This window comes from Castor canadensis, chromosome 7, assembly GCF_047511655.1.
Source record: "Castor canadensis chromosome 7, mCasCan1.hap1v2, whole genome shotgun sequence".
Taxonomy (NCBI): domain Eukaryota; kingdom Metazoa; phylum Chordata; class Mammalia; order Rodentia; family Castoridae; genus Castor; species Castor canadensis.
In genome coordinates, this window is record NC_133392.1 from 34,955,095 (window position 1) to 34,978,594 (window position 23,500).

The following is a 23,500-nucleotide window of genomic DNA, read 5'->3' on the forward strand; positions in this document are numbered from 1 at the left end:
CACATTATAAATGTTGTTTTGAAATTTCAATTTTCCATCTATGTTCTAGAAACATATCTACATTGATTGTGTTTTCTGTTTCTAGGGTAATATTCCATAAATTTTTCCCTGTTCATCACACCATTCTCTTTATATTCCAAGTATCCAAACTTTTCATCAATATGCAGCACAACATAAATTTCAAGTGTTATGTTGTGCTATTCATTTTGGCTCAGATGCACTTTTCTTAACCCAACAATTAAGACACAGGTCAAATTTCATTTCCTCTTTTTCACTCTTTGTGATACTCTCAAGCAAAAATTGTCATACTGTTACTTTATTTCCTGAACATTATATTTTCACTGAGGCTCAGATCAAATGGAATCAAAACTTTCTAATTACTGTTTTTATTTTTACTTTGGGTATAACTGTGAATTTTTGAAGACCAATCCCTACTTTCAAATCAAGGTAGACACAGTGACAAATATGAAGCAAATAATCAAAAATCATGGTGTCAGTGAATGAGGTCCCATGATTAGAGAAATCAGCACACACTGTTCAGGTATGGACAGACATTATCCAAGACATATGGTTCTGATTAAGCAGGACACTCCCTGATCATCATAGGTCATTCTCACTTTCGTGATTCATTGAGATCTACACACTAAATATGGGCTACTACATAAATACACAGAGATCTACTAAAGCAGTTGCATACATGTGTTAATTTTATCTGGATTCATTTTAATAAGAATGTACATGCAAGGAAACATCCTGTTTCCTAAGTTTAACATATAAAATCTTGACAAATTTATTTCATGAAATTATTCCGTCAATGACTTAAACAAGTGATTGATGAAAATTTATCCTTAAGGTAGAGCAAATATTTTCAGCAGAAACTATCGAAACAATTGGAAATACATTGCAAATAATTAAGCATCATTATCAGTCCACACAATAAATAAAATTTAAGCATCCAGTCATAGTAGCTTATGCCTGTAATCTTAGCTACTGGGGAGGTGGAGAATTCGGATTCTGAGTCAACCCAGGCAAAGTTGATGAGATCCTATCTCAAGAAATAAACTTTGCATGCTGGTCATGCCTATCGTCCAATCTACCTGAGAAACAATAGGAAGAGGATTTTAGTCCAAGTTTATCTTGGCAAAAAGTGTGACTCTATCTGAAAAATAACTGAAACACAAAAAAATTAAAAGTGAGAAGCATTGCTCAAATGATAGAGTACATGTCTAGCAAGTGCAAGGGCCAGAGTTAAACACTAGTATCACCACCAAGAAAAAAGTTGCAATGGCCAAGATGTAACTACAAGAGTTAAATCAATAAAACATGTAGCAAAAGATTGGGAATTTTGCTACATAATATTGGTCAATTTTCTTCAGAAAGGACACAAGTGCACAAATCAAGTTCATGTCATTTCAATTTCAATAAATCATATGCGATTCTAAATCTGAGACAGATATTTTACATTGTTCTCACTATCCAACTGAGAGAAATAAACCCACAGTGGAAAAAGATAATCATCATCTTATGGAACATTTCTAAGTTGATTTTATGTACCCAACACTGTTTGAATATTAAATATCTGACAGCGAAATTTTGAGAAAAATAATTATCAAGGAAAATTTCTCAAGAATAAGGATAAATCAGTAATAATAAGTAGTATATCAAATCCCAATGTAGTTATAAAATTGCAATATGTATATTGACTGAGCATTTTTCACCACACATATATATTTAAAGAATATATCTGATAAAATTGTATTCACTTTTTGAGCTAAAATTCAAGAAATTTAAGAGAAGAGGTCAAATTTACCTAATCTGACATTTACTTAACTCCATATAAAGTATTCTCCTTGACAGTGAGACAGAAAATCCCTATGTCTTCATTGAGATCACAAATTAAAAAAGATTACTCACTGTCACAAATCTATTCAACACTATCCTGGGAATCCTGACAGGTGAAATGTGGCAGTAAGAAGAAGTTAAGGGCATACAAACTGGAAGACAAGAAATAAAATTATGTTAAGACAAATAGCAAGAAAATTCATCTTGAAATTCCAACATTTACACATACATCATTAGAAACTAGTAGTAAATTTCACAAGGTTCCTAAATATAAGGAAAATGGATTTATTGAGTCAATTATGTTTTTATAAACCAAGGGTAAAATGTTAAAGTCATTATGAATATTTATAACAAGTACAAAAAGTTCATTTTCTAGGAAAACCTAAAAAAATGGCAAGAATCTTCATTAAAAACAAAACTTTACAGAGATGATAAAGCAAAGCCCAAGTGAATAAGCATATTCTTATTTATTAATTCAAAGAATCAACAGGTCAAGATATCAATTCTTTCCAAACTCATCTACAGATGTACTGGTACTTTGACAAAAATCCCAGTGAGTATTTTTGACATTAGCAAAGTGAGTATTTATGACACATTTAGAACTATAAACACATATGAGTAGAAAAAACTATTTAAAGAAGCAGAACAAATTTAGAAGACTCACAGTGCCAGATACTGAGAACTGTGATAAAGATGTTTAGCTTCAAACTGGAAATAACACAGAGTTAATCAAGGTGCCACAGCAAAGATTTTCCTCTTCTCTCTTCTTGTATTGGCAGAGATTGGAATTATACTGTGAATTCAGGAACACTAAGAGCATTGAGGTGCAGCATAGAAAAACAGGCTTACCTTAGGAATATCATTTATGAATTTTATGTCACAGGTCACTGCATGGGGCAGATTGTTAGGGATGAGATCAGGTATCTCTGGATCTCATGCAACACAGCATCTGTGTATGCATTTGGCTCTTATCCTGCATAGAGGGGCTCCAGTGTATGCCAACCACACATTCAATTCTTTTCCTGTAGTTTAGTTGATAAGACACAAGTAATAAAGGAATAGGAGTAAAATGGCATGATTAAGAACTACATGGAGAATGATGAAGGTGTCTCAACACACTATAAATGTTTATTCATATGAGAAGGTGTACACTTACACATGTAAAGAAAGTTGGCATAATATATGTATACAACACTTTGTGCTAAATGGGCATTGTGATACATAAAACTATCCCTATAATTTAGCACCAATGATTGATAACATAAATGTAAGGAATGGAATATTTTTAAAATGAAAAGAACATAAGTGGAAATTTTCTGTCCTGGCAGAAAGATAAATAGAAATGAAATACTAAATTTTCATCAAAATAATACATGTGGTTTGATTAAATTATAATGGATCTATACATACACGTGTGTGTGTTTTTTAGGTGAAAGGTAACTTACAGTGAGACTCTCATCATTTTCCTATTTTCAAATGTGGACACTTCTTACTGGTTAGCAGCTGCTTCTGAAACTTATATTCATATTTCTCAATAATAACTCTGTTCTTCCTTGTACATATGTTAGACAATATTTACTGACTTGTAATGGGAACTGAGAATTTTCATCTCTATACCCATCTGTTATGGGTTAGATATAGAGTGTCTCCCAAAATGGCTATGTGTTGAAACCTTGGTTCCAGGTGGTGGATCCAGTATCTGAGAGGTGATATGATCATGAAGGCTCGGATACAATCAATGGATTAATCCACTTATGGATTCATAATTTGAAGGAAGTAAGGAGAGGTGATGGAATGTTTCAAAGGCTGGACCCAGTTGGAGAAAATAGGTCACTGGGATTAAGTCTTTGGGTGGATATCTTGTCCTGGGCTCTTCTCTGTCTTTTTCCTGACTACTTTGATATGTGCACCATCTTCCACCACACACTCTCACCTTGAAATGCTACCTCTTTATAGACCAAACCAAACCAATGGAACCAGCTTGGCCATGAGGCTAAAACCTCTGAAACCACAGGCCAAAATAAACGCTTTCCTCCTTTAAGTTGCTTTTGTCAGTTTATTTGTTACAGTGATGAAAACTAACTCAGAAAATCACTACTGGAGGATGTAACATTGTTGAGCTTGTAGTTCAGAAACATTTGGAACTTTCTATGAAAAAGTGTGGACAATATTAGAGTTTTGGGATTGATTAACCCAAAAATTCTGTAAACAGAGCTTAATGAGTGATTCTGGAGGGAGCTCAGAAGACCACAATGCTCATCAAAATTTCTCAATAAAAACTGGACTTATGAGGTTTCATATGGAAATGAAGACTCCATTGGGAATTAGAGTTGAGGTCATCCACATTACCTTCTGGCAAGAACATATCCACATTTTTGTCCATGTTTTAATATTTTGTGTGAGGCTGAGTTTAAAGGTTAAAGACTAATCATCTGGTGGGGGAAATTTCTGTAGCCAAATATTAGGGTTGTTGCATGGGTGTTGCTGGTTGCTTATAGCCATGTTTACTAAGCATCAAGAGATCAGTAAAAAAGATTTGAAAAAAATCTCTTGCATTTTGATGAGAAATTCGCCTGTAGAATAGTGTCTAACGACACCATGGCTTCTGAAGTGATAATCATCAATGAAAATAAGTTGACTGCTTTCTACCAGCACAATAAGAAAGATGCTTCAAGAAAACCAAAGAAATCAGGAGGACCTCATCCATTACCGGCTCAAGGGTGTTAAATTGTAACCTCATTTAAATTGATCTTCCTTGAGAAAAGAATACTCTTCAAGTACCATGCTCATACAGGGCATCCTAGGAAATTGTTTCCCCAGGATTCCTTTCACCATGCTCAATTGCTCAGCTGCCCATAGGATACTTCAGCCTTGGCCCAAACCTTGGTATCAACTACATGATGCTGTTTTGTAGGCATGCACAATACATTACTTGAGGATTCATGGAGACACAAAAGGGCTACTTACCTAAGCCCTTTAAAACTCATTTCATTCCAGTATGTGCTCAACTGTAAATGGAACTACACAGTTTAATGTTTGCTCTGTTTGATTTTGGTCTTGTTTTGGTCTGATGTTTCCTTGCTATTTAATCATTCTTAACTTGTGTAATTGTAAGGCTAACCATATACCATTATATGTTGGAAACATAAATTTCATTTTATTTTTACAGGGGCTCACAGCTAAGATACACTTTGAGTCTCAGAGAAAATTTGGGGCTTCGACATTAAAGGAATGCTGGAGCTATTAAGGTTTGAGGAATCACGGTCCCTTGTTGGGGACTATATCTTGCTGGTTTCCTCTCTGTCTCTAATTGCTGGTGGCCATGAAGTGAGCAGTGGCCTCCATCCCCACCACATAATCCCATTACCATGATATTCTGCCTCACCTCAAGCCCACAACTGGAGATCTAGCTGGTCACTGACTGAAACTGATGAAACGATGTGCCCAAATAAATATTTTTTCCTTAAGTTTATTTTCTCATTTACTTTGCCACAGTGACAAAAACTAACACATCCTCCCGTATATCAACACATCTACATATAAATAATATGTACACATGCAAAAGATTACCCTTGCTACATTTACCAGAGTACATTAGACTAAAATTTTTGGTTTTATAAGTATACATGATTTTTACATCACTGTTAGTATGTAAACATTTTCCTTAGTAACAAAGCTGTGATTATGTTACAATAAACTCTATTTATAGAGTATTCTCTATTTGTACTATAGAGTTCTATAGGTAAGTGCATAATTTTTTATTTCCTTAGTTACAATCATTTCCAAACTCTCAGGGAAGTACTTCAGACTCCCAAAAATAAATGCTTCATTTCTGAAAACCTCAGAATATGAAGCACTCATTTTACTCCTGGTATCTCTGTCATAACTTCATTATGCACATGCTCCATTCTAAAGTGGGTATTTAATAAGCAGTTTAATATACCATTATACCATTTTATGTTGGAAATAATAAATTTCATTTTATTATATCTCTGAGATTGTCTTCTTCTCGCCAAAGTTCTGATTTTTGAGACTATGATTCATTCTGACTTGATTTCAAACAGCTTGATGGAGCATATTCTCTTATATTTGTAAACATATAGATTGGGAAAATTATAGAAAATATGAGATTATAAAAACACTCTCTTCCTACACTTTTTTTTATCACTATATAAGGAAATAGTTACTCTCAAGAATTCTGGTGGAGTATGAATGTTAATATTTATTCATTGCTTGGTATTTCTACTTGAAAGTACTTGTGATTTAGTCTTCAAACCTACTGCTCTGAAATTCCATGACCATACATCATGGTTGGGTACTTTTATTTCAGTCATTGTAATGGGTGCTTGGAGAGAAATTTCTATTAAAATGACAGGTTACAGTTGTCCTTACAGTACTTAAACCTCTGGGAAATCTGTCTGACTGCTGAATTCAACAAGCAATAGGGAGAAAGCACATGACTCAAAATTCAAGGGATCAACTTTCCCAATACCTTACTCTTTCTACCACCCAAGCTCCCTGAATACAGGGTTTCATGGACTCAATTTCTCTCCAGAGAAAGCTTTTCTTTTCCTGTGGGGAAAAATGAGCCATATGATGAATGGGAATGTGGAGGGAACCTATAAAGGAACTTGTTTTTAAACTTACTTTCTTTTCCTTTGACATCTGTAATTTCCAAACAAGGAAACAGATCAATTTTATTTCTTGAAAAATCTTCTTCAATTTCTCATTCAGGTTATAGGATTCTCCTCTTTGTTCCATGAGTTGTCACACATCAATCTTCTGTTATGTTCAGAAATTTGGTCAAAATTTGTTGGAATATAGTATTCAACTCTCCTCCTATCTTAAAAAGACTGTTTTCCACTTCTAAGTATATTACTATCATTTTTGTAAAATCCTGACACAAGATGCAAAGTAGGTATGCTTCTTATGTCCTATAAAGCTAGAACTTTTTAGGACAATATTTGTACAGTAATGTTCAAAAACTGCACAGTTATTTACTTCCCATCAAAAATTCCTTTGCTTGTTGACTAGGAGGTTTATGGAAACAGAATTCTGAAATAACAAAATTCCTTTAGATTATCTTCTTCCTAAATGGAAATCATTTTTCAATCATTCCAATTGTCTAAAATCCTTCCTAGAGTGGCAATTATCTGGGAAGCTGCATTAAACAAAAGGATTTCCATTTATGCTTCAGGAAGAAGAGTTTACATTTAACTGCCTCAGCAGCAGAATTGTCAGAATGAAGAAAGATATCCTATAGAATATATAGCTACTATTTAAAGTGCCCTTTTATACATTAAAACCAGTATGTAATCCCATGCCATTTATGTTGGTGTGCCTACCACAAATTACCTTCCATAACAGTAAGAAAATATACCAGTATGTTATTCTTTTACATAATGCCATGCTGTCTTCTCTCAGTAATCTTGCAAATTATAATTTGTGGCACAGATGGGTAAATAGTAAAAAATAGTCAGATTTGCTGGTCACCCATCCCTGTAATTTGTAGGTGAATTTAGTAGGATCACACTTTGAAGGCAGCTCAAATGAAATGCTGGTAAAACCCTATCTCAGTATACCAGCTGAATGTGGTGGCATATACTTGCAATTCTAGGTACTTAGAGGTAGAAGTAGGAAGTTAATGGAATAAGACCAGCCTTAGCAAAATGTGCAAGATACTATATTTAAAACACATAATGCAAAAAAGTAGGACATGGCTGGAGTGGCAGTTTCCTTGCTGAACAAACCCCAAGTTCAAATTCTAGAATCACCAGGAAAGAAAAATAAAAATAAATGATTAAATAAATAATACTAAACCTCCTTTAAGGCAGGCAATATGAGGGCCACTAGAAGTGCCTAACTAGCATCTCTCTGAAATTTTCTGCCAAATTTCTGTGTTCATACCTGTGACATGTGGGTGCTTCATTAGGAGTAGCAGAGTATATCTCAGCATCATGCTTGTGGACTTTGTCCCACACAAATATATCAGATACAGAGATCAGCAACTTTTCATAAGTGAACTCCAACTCTTTATTGTGATTTTCCTAGGAATAATTTCATGCAATTGTAAATTATTTACTGGTGTATGTAATTACAATGAATCAAAACCAACTTATAGGGGGATCCAAGATGGCAACTAGAGGGAGGAAGTAGCTAGCATGTGTTCCTTAAAGTAAAAGTCTTGCCGAGATGCTGGAGACACAACTGGCAGGAAAAGCCAACAAGAAGAGGCAAAACTCTGACACCTCTGCACCCCAGCCTGCACATAGCTTCCCCACGCCATGATATACACAGAAAACAGGATGGCTCCCATGCCACCAGGCACAGGCTCCTAACCTGCTTGGGAGACACAGACCAACAGGTGATCAAATAAGCACCACATGGTACTCCCACAGCCACCCCTAGGATAAAACAGCATAGCCCCCTGGACAGACCCACCCCTGTCCCATAAAAAATAAAAATAGCAACAACAAAAAATACTGAATAATAAACAAGCAACTGAAAAAAAGGCATGTACCAAAGATGGCGGGGCACCCTGAGCTCCAGAGAAAGGGTGAGGGGCACATCCCCCACATACTGTAAACAAGACTGCCAAGAAGGCGGATGTGGCGATGCCCTCCAGCGAGTGTGGAGTGAGGAAGGCTTGTAACAGTGTCTGACCTCTGGCACACTATGCCGGAGAGTGGGAGGGGGCAGTTCCCCACCCGAGCTGTGAATGAACAAGCCTGCTGGAGAAGGAGTGTTTAGCAGCCCCACCCAGAGAGCTTAGAGAGGGGAAGGTTTCCAACAGTGGTTGACATGTTGCATGCTTCGCACAGAGAGTGGGGGATGGTCACTTCCCCATGGGAATTCTAAATAAACAAGGTCTGCAACTGTAAATAGGCTGGAAGGACTTTTTTTTTTTTTGAAGGCCAGGTATTGTATAATTCCAGTTACAGGAAATATCCAGAATAGATAATCTCATATAGATAGAAAGTGTATCAGTGGTATACAAGGGCTAGGATGGGAACAGTGCCTTCTGGATATATAGGGGTTTGTTTTTGGAATGAGGAAAATGTTCTAGAATGAAAGTGGTCATGTTTACACATATTTCACATGTATTAAATGAAACAGAATTTATACATAAAGCAGTTGAAATGTAAGTTCCATACATATTTTAACACAATAAAAAATTTAAAGATGTTTAACATCATCATCAAAACATTTGTTCACATATTCTAAGAACAACTGAAGTGATTATTTGTGACATAGGTTGAAAAAGTGGCAAAGAAAGTATTGTACAGTCAGGGAATGGTTGCACAAAGTACAATCAAAGGAATAGCATACAATATAAAATGAACTAGATCCAAATTCCCTAAGTGACTAAATCTTGAGAATTTATTGACTGAATGAAATAAATTTTGGATTGCATAAGCAATGCAATTATGCAAATATGTAAAATGTACACAGAGAGGCTGGAGGCATAGCTCAAGTGATAGAGCACCCTGGCAGGACTTCACACTGGAGAAAAGAGAAGGGATATGCACCCAGGAGAACCCTAAATAAATAAAGCCAACTGGATTAGGCAAGTGTGACAGCTCAGCCCTGCGCCTACATAAATAAAGCCTGCAGCTGCAGCCAGCTGACAGTAGGTGGCAGGTGAGATACAACCTCAAACAGAGCAGATAGAGGCTCACAAAGCTATCTCCAGACCCAACCACCAGGTGAAACAACCATACTGCTACTGACTAAATACCAACACCAGGACTGGATGCTGAAGGAGCAACACCACAACTACTAAGGCTGAAACAGCATGGTTTCTGGAACTGAAACATTTATTCTTTTACAGTTTTACAGACCTTTTCTATTTTTTTAATTATTTTTTTCTTCTTTTCTTTTTATTATTATTATTTTGTTTTGTTTCATTTTCTTTTGTTTTGTTTTTCCTTTGATGAGACAACGACAAAACTACTACTCAAACACCAACACCAGGACTGGAGGCTGAAGGAGTAACACCAGAACTATTAAGACTGAAACTTTATTGCATTTGAACCTGGGATATTTTTTCCTCTCTTTCTTTTTCTCTCTTCATTTTATCTTTCTCTGTCTCTTTAATGTCTGTTTAGCTCACTGTTGATTAGTGCATTATCTCTCTTTGTTTTTTTTCTTTGGCTCTGTATTTTTTTCTTTTTTCTTTACCTTCTTTGCTTTCTTTTTCCTCTTACCCTTCCATTCCAGATATCATTATTTTTACTATTACAAGGTAGGTAACACTAAATTAAACATAGTATAGGAACAGTAACAGTAGCAAGTGGAATGATGGGAAGACAGAAAAAGGATGGAAACTATTGTCCCCACAATAATAAATTAGTACAGAACCAGAGGGAAATCAAGAAAACAGATGCCCAGATCCAGACTCCAACTAAACAAAGATAAACTATGCCAAAGATCTCAATGAAAACCATAAGAACAACCTGAAAGAAGAAATTCTACAAGTAATCAATGAGAATTTTATAGAGACAATACTGGGTATGGTCAACCAAAATGTACAGGAGACACTCAAGAAATTCCAAGACAATAAAAATAGAGAATTTGAGAAAACACAAAAACAAATAAAAGAAACTATAGAAGCACTGTATAAAGAAGAAAGTGAAACAAAGAACACCATAAATAGAGAGATAAATGAACTCAGAATGAAAATAGGCAACATTAAAGAGAAAGTGACCCATGATATGGAAAACCTCAGAAAAAAAAACAAAACAAAAATGCAAAACAAAGTGGAATGCCAGTCCAGCAGACAAGAGCAAGCAGAAGACAGAATCTCAGTACTCAAAGATGAATTGTTAATTATAGGAAAAACTGAAGAACTACTACTTAGACAACTCAAGACCTGTGAAAGGATCATGCAAGAATTCAATGACTCCATCAAAAGACCAAACTTGAAAATCATGGGCATTGAAGAAGGAAAAGAGGTGCAAACAAAAGGAATTTGTAATATATTCAACAAAATAATAACAGAAAAATTCCCAAATCTAGAGAAAACTATGCCCATTCAGGTTCAGAAAGCCTACAGTACACCAAACAGACTTGATCAAATAAGAACTACCCAATGACACATTATCATTAAAACAGCAAGCACAGAGTATAGAGAAAGAATATTGAAGGCTCTAAGAGAGAAAAAACAAATAACTTACAAAGGTAAACCCATCAAAATCACGTCAGACTTCTCAACAGAAACATTAAAAGCAAGAAGAGCATGGGGTGAGGTATTCAGGGCACTGAATGAAAATAACTTTAACCCCAGGATACTCTACCCAGTAAAACTGTCATTCAAATAGATGGAGCAATAAAAGTCTTCCATGATAAGCAGAAACTAAAACAATATGTGACCACAAAGCCACCGCTACAAAAGATTCTTCAAGGGATTCTGCACACAAAAAGTGAAAACCAATAAAACCATGAAAGGACAGTCAGTAACAAACCATAGGATAAGAAAAGGCAAGAAAATAGGGAGTAATATCGATTTAGCTACACACAATAAAATCCTCAAACTAAATGACAGGAATCACCTTATACCTATCAATACTAACACTCAATGTTAATGGACTTAATTCCCCCATCAAAAGACACCATTTGACAAACTGGATTAAAAAGAAAGATCCAACAATTTGTTGCTTACAGGAGACCCATCTCATCAATAGAAATAAACACAGGCTTAGGGTGAAAGGCTGGAAGAAGATTTACCAAGCCAATGGTTCCCAAAAACAGGCAGGAGTAGCAATATTTGTCTTGGACAAAGTAGACTTCAAACCTACATTGATCAAACAAGATAAAGAAGGGCATTCCATACTACTAAAAGGGGAAATACACCAAAAGGAAATAAAAATTATCAACCTATATGCACCCAATATCAATGAACCCAATTTTATCAACATATCCTGAGGGACCTAAAAACATATATAAACACCAACACAGTGGTAGTGGGAGACTTTAATACCCCCCATCAGCAATAGATAGGTCTTTCAATAAAGAAATTCAAGATCTAAAACATATCACACAGCAAATGGACCTATTTGATATCTACAGAACATTTCATCCAACTTCCACAGACTATATATTTTCTTAGCAGCCCAGGGATATTTCTCCAAAATTAATCATATCCTAAGGCACAAAGCAATATCAGCAAATATAAGAAAATAGAAATAATATCATGCATTCCATCTGATCACAATGCATTAAAACTAGAAATCAACCAGAAAAATAATAACAAAAACATGCGAGCAGGTGGAGACTGAACAACACATTGCTCAATGACCAATGAGTCATCAATGAAATAAAAGAGGAAATTAAAATGTTCCTGGAAGTTAATGAAAATGAAAAACAACCTATGGAAACATATGGGACACAGCAAAGGCAGTCATGAGAGGAAAGTTTATAGCCATGAGGGCATATATTTAAAAGACAGAAAGATCTCAAATCAATGATCTAATGCTATGTCTGAAACTCGTACAAAAACAAGAACAAGCAAATCCCAAAACAAACAGGGAAGAAATAATAAAAATAAAAATAAAAATAAGAGCTGAAATCAATGAAATAGAAACAAAAAAATACAAAGAATTAATGAAACAAAAAGTTGCTTGTTTGAAAAAATAAAAAGATTGACAGATCCCTGGGAAACCTGACTAAAATGAGGAGAGAAAAAACCTGAATCAGTGAAACCATGAGTGCAAAAGGGGAGATAACAAGAAACACCAAAGAACGCCAGGAAATCATCAGAGAGTAATTTGAGAATCTATATTCTAATAAATTTGAAAATCTTGAAGAAATGGACAGATATCTAGATACTTATGACTATCCAAAATTTAACCAAGAGGACATTAATCACTTGAATAGATCTATAACACAAAATGAAATAGAAGCAGCAATAGTCTCCCAAAAAAGAAAAGCCCAGGACCTGATGGATTCTCTGCTGAATTCTACTAGACATTTAAAGGAGAACTAATACCAACCCTCCTTGAAATTTTCCATGAAATTAAAAGGGAAGAAAAATTGCCAAACACATTTTATGAAGCCAGTATTACACTCATCCCAAAACCAGGCCAGGACACCTCCAAAAAGAAGAACTATAGGCCAATCTCCTTAACGAACATTGACGCAAAAATCCTCAATAAATAATGGCAAAACAAATTCAACAACACATCAGGAAGATCATTCACCACGACCAAGCTGGCTTCATCCCAGGAATGCAGGGGTGCTTCAACATATGAAAATCAATAAACGTAATAAACCATATTAACAGAAGCAAAGACAAAAACCACTTGATCATCTCAATAGATACAGAAAAAAACCTTCAACAAGATCCAACACCACTTCATGATAAAAGCTCTAAGAAAACTAAGAATAGAAGGAAATTACCTCAACATTATAAAAGCTATACATAACAAACTTGCAGCCAACATTATACATAATGCTGAAAACCTGAAACCATTCCCTCTAAAATCAAGAACAAGATAAGGATGCCCATTATCCTCATTCCTATTCAACATAGTACTGGAATTCCTAGCCAGAGCAATTAGGCAAGAAAAAGGAATAAAAGGAACGTAAATAGGTAAAGAAACTATCAAAATATCCCTATTTGCAGACGATATGATCCTATACCTTAAAGATTCAAAAAACTCTACCCTAAAACTCCTAGCCACCATCAACAGCTATAGCAAAGTAGCAGGATATAAAATAAATGTAGAGATATCATTAGCTTTTTTATACACTAATAATGAGCAACCTGAGAAAGAATACATGAAAACAATTCCATTCACAATAGCCTCAAAAAAGTCAAATACCTAGGAGTAAACTTAACAAAGGATGGGAATGACCTCTACAAGGAAAATTATAAACTCCTGAACAAAGATATTGAGGAAGACTATAGAAGGTGGAGAGATCTCCCATGCTCATGGATTGGTAGAATCAACATAGTAAAAGTGGCTATACTACCAAAAGCAATCTACACGTTTATTGCAATTCCCATCAAAAGCCCAATGACACTCATCACAGACATTGAAAAATCTACCCTAAAGATCATTTGGAAACACAAGAAACCATGAATAGCCAAGGTAATACTGAGCAAAAAGAACAATGCTGGAGGTATCACAATACCGGATTTCAAACTATATTACAAAGCAATAGCAATAAAAACAGCATGGTACTGGCACAAAAACAGACATGAAGACCAGTGGAACAGAATAGATGACCCGGATATGAATCTATACAACTATAACCAACTTATTTTTGACAAAGGCGCTAAAAATATATGATGGAGACAAGACAGCCTCTTCAACAAATACTGTTGGGAAAACTAGTTAGCAGTCTGCAAAAAACTGAAACTAGATCCATGTTTATCACCCTGTACTATTAACAACTCAAAATGGATCAAAGACCTTAATATCAGACCCCAAACTCTAAAGTTGACACAGGAAAAAGAACAAAATACTTTGGAAGTAATAGGTATAGGAAAGGACTTCCTCAATGGAACCCAGCAGCTCAGCAACTAATAGAAAGTATAGACAAATGGGACTTCATAAAACTAAAAGCTTCTGCTCAACAAAATTAATGCTCTCTAAACTGAAAAGCCCACCCACAGAGTGGGTGCCAGCTACACATCACCCAAAGGACTGATAATCAGACTATATGGGGAACTCCAAGAACTAAACTCTCCCAGAATTAATGAACCAATAAAGAAATCACAAAGTGAACTAAACAGAACTTTCTCAAAAGAAGAAATTCAAATGGCCAATGAAAAAATGATCACCACCTCTAGCCATAAAGGAAATGCAAATCAAAACCACACTGTTTCCACCTCACCCCTGTTGGAATAGCCATCATTAGAAACACCACCAAAAAACAGGTGTTGGTGAGTATGTGGGGGAAAAAGAACCCTTGTACACTGCTGGTGGGAATGCAAGCTGGGGCAACAATTCTGGAAAAAAATTTGAAGGTTTCTTAAAAATCTAAACATAGATCTGCCATATGATCTAGTAATACCACTCTTGGGCATATACCCAAAAGAATGTGACACAGGTTACTCCAGAGGCACTTGTACACTCATGTTTATTGCAGCACTATTCATTATAGCCAAGTTATGGAAACAGCCAAGATGCCCCACTACTGACGAATGGATTAAGAAAATATGGTATTTATAAATAATGGAATTTTAAGCAGGCATGAAGAAGAATGAAATCATATCATTTGCAAGTGAATGGATGGAATTGGAGAACATCATCCTCAGCGAGGTTAGCCGGGCCAAAAAGACCAAAAATCATATGTTCTACCTCATATGGGGACTTTAGATCAAGGATAAACACAACAAGAGGTCTGGACTTTGATCACATGATAAGGCGAGAGCACACAAGGGAGGTATGAGGATAGGTAAGAAACCCAAAAAACAAGAAAGCATTTGATGTCCTCAATGCAAAGGAACTAATGCAGAAACTTTACAGCAACAGAGGCCAATAGGAGGAGGGGACCAGGAACTAGAGAAAAGGTTAGTTGGAGAAGCATCAACTTAGAATATAACACATATGTACATGGAAATTATTCTAGGAATCTCCCTGTACAGTTATCCTTATCTCAATTAGCAAAACCCTTGGTTCTCCTTATCATTGTTTATACTCTCTCTTCAACAAAATTTGAGGTAAGGGCAAAACAGTTTCTGCTCAGAAGTGAGGGGATAGGGAGGAGAGGAAGGGGATGTGGGTGGGGGGAAGTGGGGAGAAATGACCCAAACATTGTATGCATGTATGAATAAAATAAATAAAAATTTTAAAAAACAACTTACATTTAGATTATTTATTTTATCTTGGTTGAAATTTTATAGCTTCTTGTGTTCAAAAATGGGTCCATGTTCTAATTCATCTAACTAATAAGCTGTTTTTCCCAGTTGTCTCTTATTATGAATGGCTGTAACATATTTAGTGATGTTCTCGCTCTTGTATCTGATATTTATGATTTTTTTTCTCTTTTGTGTTGGTCTTTCTGGATGTTTTTCAATTGTTTTGATTTTTGCAGGGAGGTAGCTTTCATTTCATTGATTTTCCTTTGTGGTTTTGTTATCTTCAATTTGATAATTTCTGCTTTTACCATTACCATTTCCTTCTTTGACTTGTTTTATTTTGTCTCCTCTTTCTAGTTTCTGCAAGTAGCAACTTACATTACTGATTTAAAATTTTTCCTCTTTTATTCAGTTACATGCCTTTATTTAAAATTATATTTGAGACATCCTCCTTGATATTTGGATTATTTGTGTATGTGTTGTTTAATTTCCAAGGGTTTAATGATTTTCTTTTGCTTTTCTATTATTGATTTCTAGTTTATTTTTGTTATGGTCAGAAAACATATCTTCTAAGACTTCAATTCTTTTATGTTTCTTCAGTTTTAGTTTATGACCTAGAATACAGTTGTTTTGTGTGTATGTGTGTGTGTGATACTGTGGTTTGAACTCAGGGCCTTGTGCTTGCTAAGCAGGTGCTCTACTAATTATGCCATGCCCCCAGTCTCAGGATATAGTCTTTCATAGTGATTTTTTAAAATAATAGTTGGGATTGAACCTAGGGCCTAGCATGCTAAGCAAGCATTCTACCACTTGAGACACACCCCAAGTCTTCCTAGTGAATGTTGTAAGTATGCTTAAAAAGAATGTATATTCTGCTGTTGTGGTAAGAAATATTCTGTATATGTCTATCAGTTAGCTTGGGTTAATTTATTTATTTATTCTATATACTTGTTGCTTTTCTATTTAGCAATTTTATTTGTTGCTAAAGCTGGGATTTTGAGTTTTCCAACTATAACTCTGGGTTTATTTCAGCTGTATCAGCTATAGCTTCATGTACTTTGAGCCTCTATTTATTTTATGTACATTTCAGGTTGTTATATTCTCCTAGTAGATTGATTCTTTTACCATGATGTAAAGTCTATCCTTGTCTGTAGAAATTTTCTACGTTTTTTTAAATGTACTTTGTTTATAATTAAAGAAACTACTGCTTTTTGGTTTTTCATTTACATTTTCATAGGCTATCATTTTTATTTTTTTGAGACAGGACTTCACTATGCTGCCCAAGCTGGTCTCAAACTCCTGGGCTCAGACAATCTTTCTGTCCCAGCCTCCTAGGGAGCTGGGACTTCAGGCAATGTACCTGGCTCAGATATATTTTTCCATCATTTTCTTTAATTTGTGTTGATGAATTTGATTGAGTTCCTTGTAAATAGCATATAATTTGATCATGATGTTACATCCACTATTCCAATCTTTGTTTTTGGATTGGTATACTTAGAACATTTGCATTTGAAGTAAAAATTGACATATCTTAAAAGTCTTAAAAAAACTTACAATGTTATAAATTTAGCCAACATAGAACTTAGATAGTGATCTCAGTATGAAGAGAAGCTAACATGATATCAAAGATATTGTGGATCAGTTGACCCAAACTTCATTTCCTGCTCCCTATTTCTTACTTTCCTAAAAATGCTATCCATGAGACTCTTTGTACTTAGGTGTCTGATGCAGGAACTTGCTTCACAAAATCTTAAACAGAATTCTATTTCTATTTTCTATTTCCTTATTATCACTTAAACACAGACATGAAGAAGGTTGCATGCATTCATTATCTAGAGATATGCAGATTCAATCATGAAAACGAAGCTTGTATTCTAAATATGGTATAGAAAAATGTCAGGTTTTTGACCCTCATGATTGGGAGCCATTGTGTCCCTACGATGGCCCATAAGGAGTGTCCTTGTATTAAAGATAAATATAGACACTGATTAAGCCATCAATAAGTATATTTATTCTTATTTGTGTACAAATAAGAATCTTAGGGACCTAGCAATCTAACTGTTCTAAGCCCATGTTGACAATTTGCCACTCACTACTTTGTTAAGATGAAGATGAAATTTTATCAACCCACCTATGTATCTATGTATCTATGTACCTATGTATGTATGTATCTATCTATCATATATCATATATATATATCTATAAAACACAAAGCTTAATAGGAGTAAGAATGGTTTCACAAAGAGAGGATCACTCAGCACTATTATAGTCTGAATGGAAGGAACTCTAGGACCAAGTGGAGGAATCAATAGAAATGTGTGAAGTAAAAATACTCTGAATTTTGAAAACAGGTTGTTGAGGCATTAACAGCCCAAATGGGATAAAGAACAGAGTAAGGATAATGCAGATTCCAATGTTAAGGTTTAAAACTTAGAAAGTGATGTGACCACTAAATGTCACTTATTTTATGTTTTAAATATTGAATATATTAAATAGTTCATTAATATACAATACTATATACATTATTTGTTAATACACAAAAGAATATATTATGTTATAACTAGTCACTAGGCCAGAATCAAATTGTTGATGCTTTTATAATCTTCATGTGATCTGCATTATATGTAACATTATGCAATCAAAACCACTAAAATAAATTGGACTATCTCAATCTGGGTAAGTTCCAGACAAACATAATCATTTTGATTGAAATTTTTACCTTCGTGTAGTTTTCTTAGTTTTTCTAGTTTCTCTTAAGTCTTAAGTATATTTAAAATTACTGTAAGTGGTACACTCATAAGCCAATGTTAATATTCTCATCTGTTTGAGTGAATGTGGATATTTTCTGTTTATAGGCACATACTATATTAGACTTAAGCTGAGCTGAACAATGTTGAAGGAAATGAAAGAAATCTTAAATATGTAAAAATTAATTCCATGGATTAAATGAATCACTAATAATTTTACATTAGCATTGACGATGTAATGTCACAAAGATGGTATTTCAAGAATTTCAGGAACTGTTTCTTGGCCAAAACAGCCACTGACTTTTGCATATTAACCTGAAGAAATTACCTTGAGATTTTAGGCAACACCTGTGGCATCCTTAAGAGAACAAGATGAAGAAAGCACCATATACATTCCAGTATATTTGGCATCTCACATAGAACTTAGCATTTTTTATACCCAAGCAATGTGGCTGGCAGTTTTTAATACTATGTACCATGCTAGTGTATAGCTGGATGATCCCAGCCTGGGCAACTGTGACCATTTTCTCATAAAGCTGAGGTTCTGTTTTTGATTGCTCACGGACTGGTAAAGACATTAGCCATTGTCTCAGCCTCATGAAATCAAGGTACTTCCACAGTGGCACATAAGGAAACAGGATAACTAGATTTTTTGTTCCTTACTGGATTCAGGGTAACAGGAAATATCTTTCTGGTAATTGACTGGCTGCAAATGTAAAAGAAGACAGATTGAATTGATCATATGTGACAAGAAAAATGGTTTTAGCAAAGATAACTTGGAATAAACAGTAGACAAATGGATCTCTACAGTCTTATTCAAATAACAACAGTAATTTCTGGAAAAGTAAAGCATCTTCTTGAGTTAACAGATAACAATATATTAAATGTCTACTTCACAACAACAAAAATTACACAATATTCAAAAAAATCTGTAATGTGATTCTCTAATAGCTAAAAAACTAGGTTAACAGAAATTATCCATGATGAGGTCAGATATCAAACATATTACATAAAACTTTTTTGTTAAGTGTCTTAAATATTTTCAGAGTGTTTAAAGAAACCAAATACGAAGAATTCAAAAGAACAATTTAACAAATATTTGTGAAAATGAATTTTGGAAAGTAGTTATGAAGGGAAAAAAATTAAGAAAATATCTTTAAAATACATAGAGAAAAAAGTCGAGGTAATCAGAAAGATACGATAGAATAAAATTGATCAAATAAATATGAGACATTAAACATAAGACTTTGGAGGGGAACATTGGAGTAGAATGAACTCCTCTAATATTATTAATGAATCATACCAGGATTAAATATTTTCATTTGAAATAGAGATATTAAAAGCATGATTCTGACAAATTTCATGCAGTCTAAAAGACACTTCATTCTCAAAGACACATTATATTAAAAAATGAAAACTGGAAATTTATTTTTTTATGCAAATAAATAAGTAAATTCAATAGGATAGCTATACTAATATAATACAAAGTAGATTTCAAGTAACATTGTTAAAGAAAGGAAATATATTTTATATTAGAAAAAAGGTGAATTCATGAAAAGATTTAACATGATAAACATATATACATTCATCAAGACAACCCCAACATAAATGAAAAAATCACTGATACTCAAAGAATCAGATAGACAGTTCTGCAATACAAGCTGGAAACTGCAATACTCAACTTTTGATAACGGGTAAGCCTCACACAAAAAAAAAATCAAAAAAGAAATACAAGTCTTAAAGACTAGATATTCATTATACTTAACTGGCACATGCAGAATACTCAGTCAACAACAGCAGAAAATGCTACTAAAATCCACATAGAACTTTCTTCTGGATAAACTACATGTTAGGTCATGCATAATTCTCAGTAAAGTTTAAAATATGAAAATAATAAAAAATGACTTTTCTGAACACTTTGGAATGAAACTAGAAATTAATATCAAAAGGGAATTTAGATGTCAAACATACCCTTGAACAAGTAATATGTTAAATAAGAAATCTAGAAAAACTAGAATATATTAAGACATAATGAAAATCACCACACAGCATAACAAAATAATGACATGCACAAATATAATAAAATTATATTTTAAAACTTTGCAAATTTTAAAAATTATTTTAAAATTTTTGAAATATACATTAAAAGAGAAGAAAGAACTTAAATAAACCATGCAACTTAACGATTTAGGAATCAGGAAGTGGAAAACCACAAACTAAATGTAGCCAGCAGAAGACAGCAGAGATCAATGTATAATGAAGTAGAAAAATCAAAGCGCAAACAAAGAAACCAAGTATGGGTTCTTTGAAAATCATCTGTCACATCCTTAGCTACTTGTTTGTTTGCTTTGAGCTCCTCTCTTTAAGATAGCCATAAAACGTGAAATAGATGCTTGTGAAATAAAGTCTCCCTGCTGTTCTGAAGAAAATTAGAACTGAATTGGGTGCTTAGTATTCAATACTATACTTTCCTGCCCCTGGATCCTTCCCACCTCTAGGAATAACTACTACACATTTCTATAGACATTTATTTAATGTCCAAATAAGAGATCAAAATGTAACATCACTTTCTTTATCTGACTTATTTCATGTAACATAATATCCTCCACTTCCATCTACTTTAGTGATTATGATGGGATATCATTCTATTTTATGAATTAATATCATTAATCATAATCCTCACGAACATTTGTATGTGTGTTTGTGTGTGTGTGTGTGTGTCTGTGTGTGTGTTCTTGATGAGAGCCAAGACAGTTGGGGAGAGGTGATAACTCACTCTGCTTTTTACTTGTATGTCCATGATAACTGACTATGATGAACATTTTTCATGTTTCTTGTACATTTGAATATGTTGTTCTGAGAAGTATATATAGAATATATAAGGAACTTCAAAAAGTAACAAAATCATATGGAAAATTCCACATAATTAAAAATATTTCAAAGAAGTGTAAACCATGATCAAATAGGATTTATACCAGAATTACAAGTGTGGTTCAATAGAAAAATCAAGGAGGCAGAGATCAGGAGTATTTTGGTTCTAAGCCAGCCCTGGGCATACAGTTCACCAGACCATATCTCAAAAAAGACATCACAAGAAAGGGCTGGCAATGTGTCTCAAGGGGTAAGAGTGCCTGTCTACAAAGCTTGATGCCTTGAGATCAAGCCCAAGTGCCATCAAAGAAAAAACAAAATGGTAGCATATTTCTGGTAAGATCCAAAAGTATATCCCAAGAGAAAATGCAAATAAGTAAAATAGGAACATCCACTTTTTCACTATATAGTACATAGTACTAGAAGTCCTGACCAGAAAAATTAGATGACAAAAAGAAATAAAACACCTACAATAGAAAAGGAAAAGGTAAGATCATATTGATTTGAAGATAACATGAATCAACATATAGGGAATCCTACACAAACCACAAAGAAACACCTGAGACTAATAAGTGATTTTCGTACAATTTCAGGATATATAATTAATGTGAATTCACTCATGTCTTTACAACAGAAATGAGCACTATGAAAAGGAAAGCAAGAAATTACTACATTAACAATAGCAACCAGGAGGGAGAAATGTCTAAGAGAATACAAAAAGGTGAAAGTCTCATACACTGAAAACTATTAAATGTTGTAAAGAAATAAAGACCATCTAAGAAAATAAAAAACTTTCTCATGTTCAAAGATCAGAACACTTAATATTGTTAAGATCGCCATTGCTCTCCAAAGTAATCCAAAGATTTAATAACCATCCTAAAATTACATTAACTTTTTTGTATAAATGTGAATACCAGTTCTCAAGCTCATATGAGATTGAACTGGAATATTAACTTTCTAATGTCAAAACTTACAGTAAGCCACAGTAATCAAACCAAACAAATAAATGATAACAAAATACCAACAAAAAATGTTGAAATCCAGAACTATATCTAGTCAAATATGGTGGTGTCACTTTAAACAAGAGTTCCAAAACCTTTGAACCCAGAGTCTTTTTAACAAATGATGTTGAAACAACTGAATAACCACATGAAAATGATTAATTTAGATTTACTTTCATGTTAATCTTTATGACTTCAAATTTGGTAATAGACTCATAGATTTGTTACCAAAGCTACAAAAAAATACCTCATCAAAATCAAAATGTTTGTGCATTCAATGACATAATTAAGAGTGTACAATGACAACCCAAATAATAAAAAAATACTTCAAGTTATTCATAGGTAAGGTTTTGATACCAAGAACACATAAACAACTTTCACATCTGAACAAACAAACCAATTTAAAACAGGAAAAAGACTTGACCAGTATTTTTCTGAAGAAGGTAAAGAGTTGGAAAATAGCATATGAAAAGATGTTCATTATCATTGGTCACTGAGGAAATGAAAATCAAGTCTGAAATGATATTCCACTTCATACTCATTGGATTGGTTTTGATGAACACCAGAAATTGACAATTATTTGGAAAAATAGGGACATCCATACATTGTTGGCAGGTAAAAAATGGTGCAGTCATAGAGGTTACTCCAAAATCACCTGCACATCCATGTTCATTGCAGCATTATTCACAATAGCCAAGTTATGGAAACAACCAACTACTTATGAATGGATCAAGAAAATGTGGTATTTATCCACAATGGAATTTTACTCAGCCATGAAGAAAATGAAATCTTATCATTTGTAAGTAAATGGAGGGAACTGGAGAACATCATTCTAAGCAAGGTTAGCCAGACTCAGAAGACCAAAAATATATTCTCCCTAATATACTCCCTAATATGTGGTCTTTAGATTTAGGGCAAATACAGCAGTGTTGTAGGACTTGGGTTACATGACAAGGGGAGAACATATACAGGAGATACGGGGTTAGATAGAAAACCCAAAACATGAAAGCAGTTGATGTTCCCACTCCAGAGGAATCAATTCAGAAACCTTAAAGTGACAGAGGTCAACATGAGAAGGGGATCAGGAACCAGTGTAAAGATCAGTTAGAGATGAATCAACCTGGGTTGTAACACATTTCTAAATGAAAGCAATGCTAGGAATCTCTCTGTATAGCTGTCCTTATCTCAACTAGCAAAAATGCGATGTCTTTCTTAATATTGCTTATTTCTAC

The 23,500-nt window shown here is 34.1% G+C and overlaps 1 pseudogene; it reads right to left on the reverse strand.

Annotated features, from left to right (window-relative positions):
* Nucleotides 1-23,500, reverse strand: part of LOC109674578 (cytochrome P450 2C8-like) — a 28,402-nt pseudogene that overhangs the window by 299 nt on the left and 4,603 nt on the right.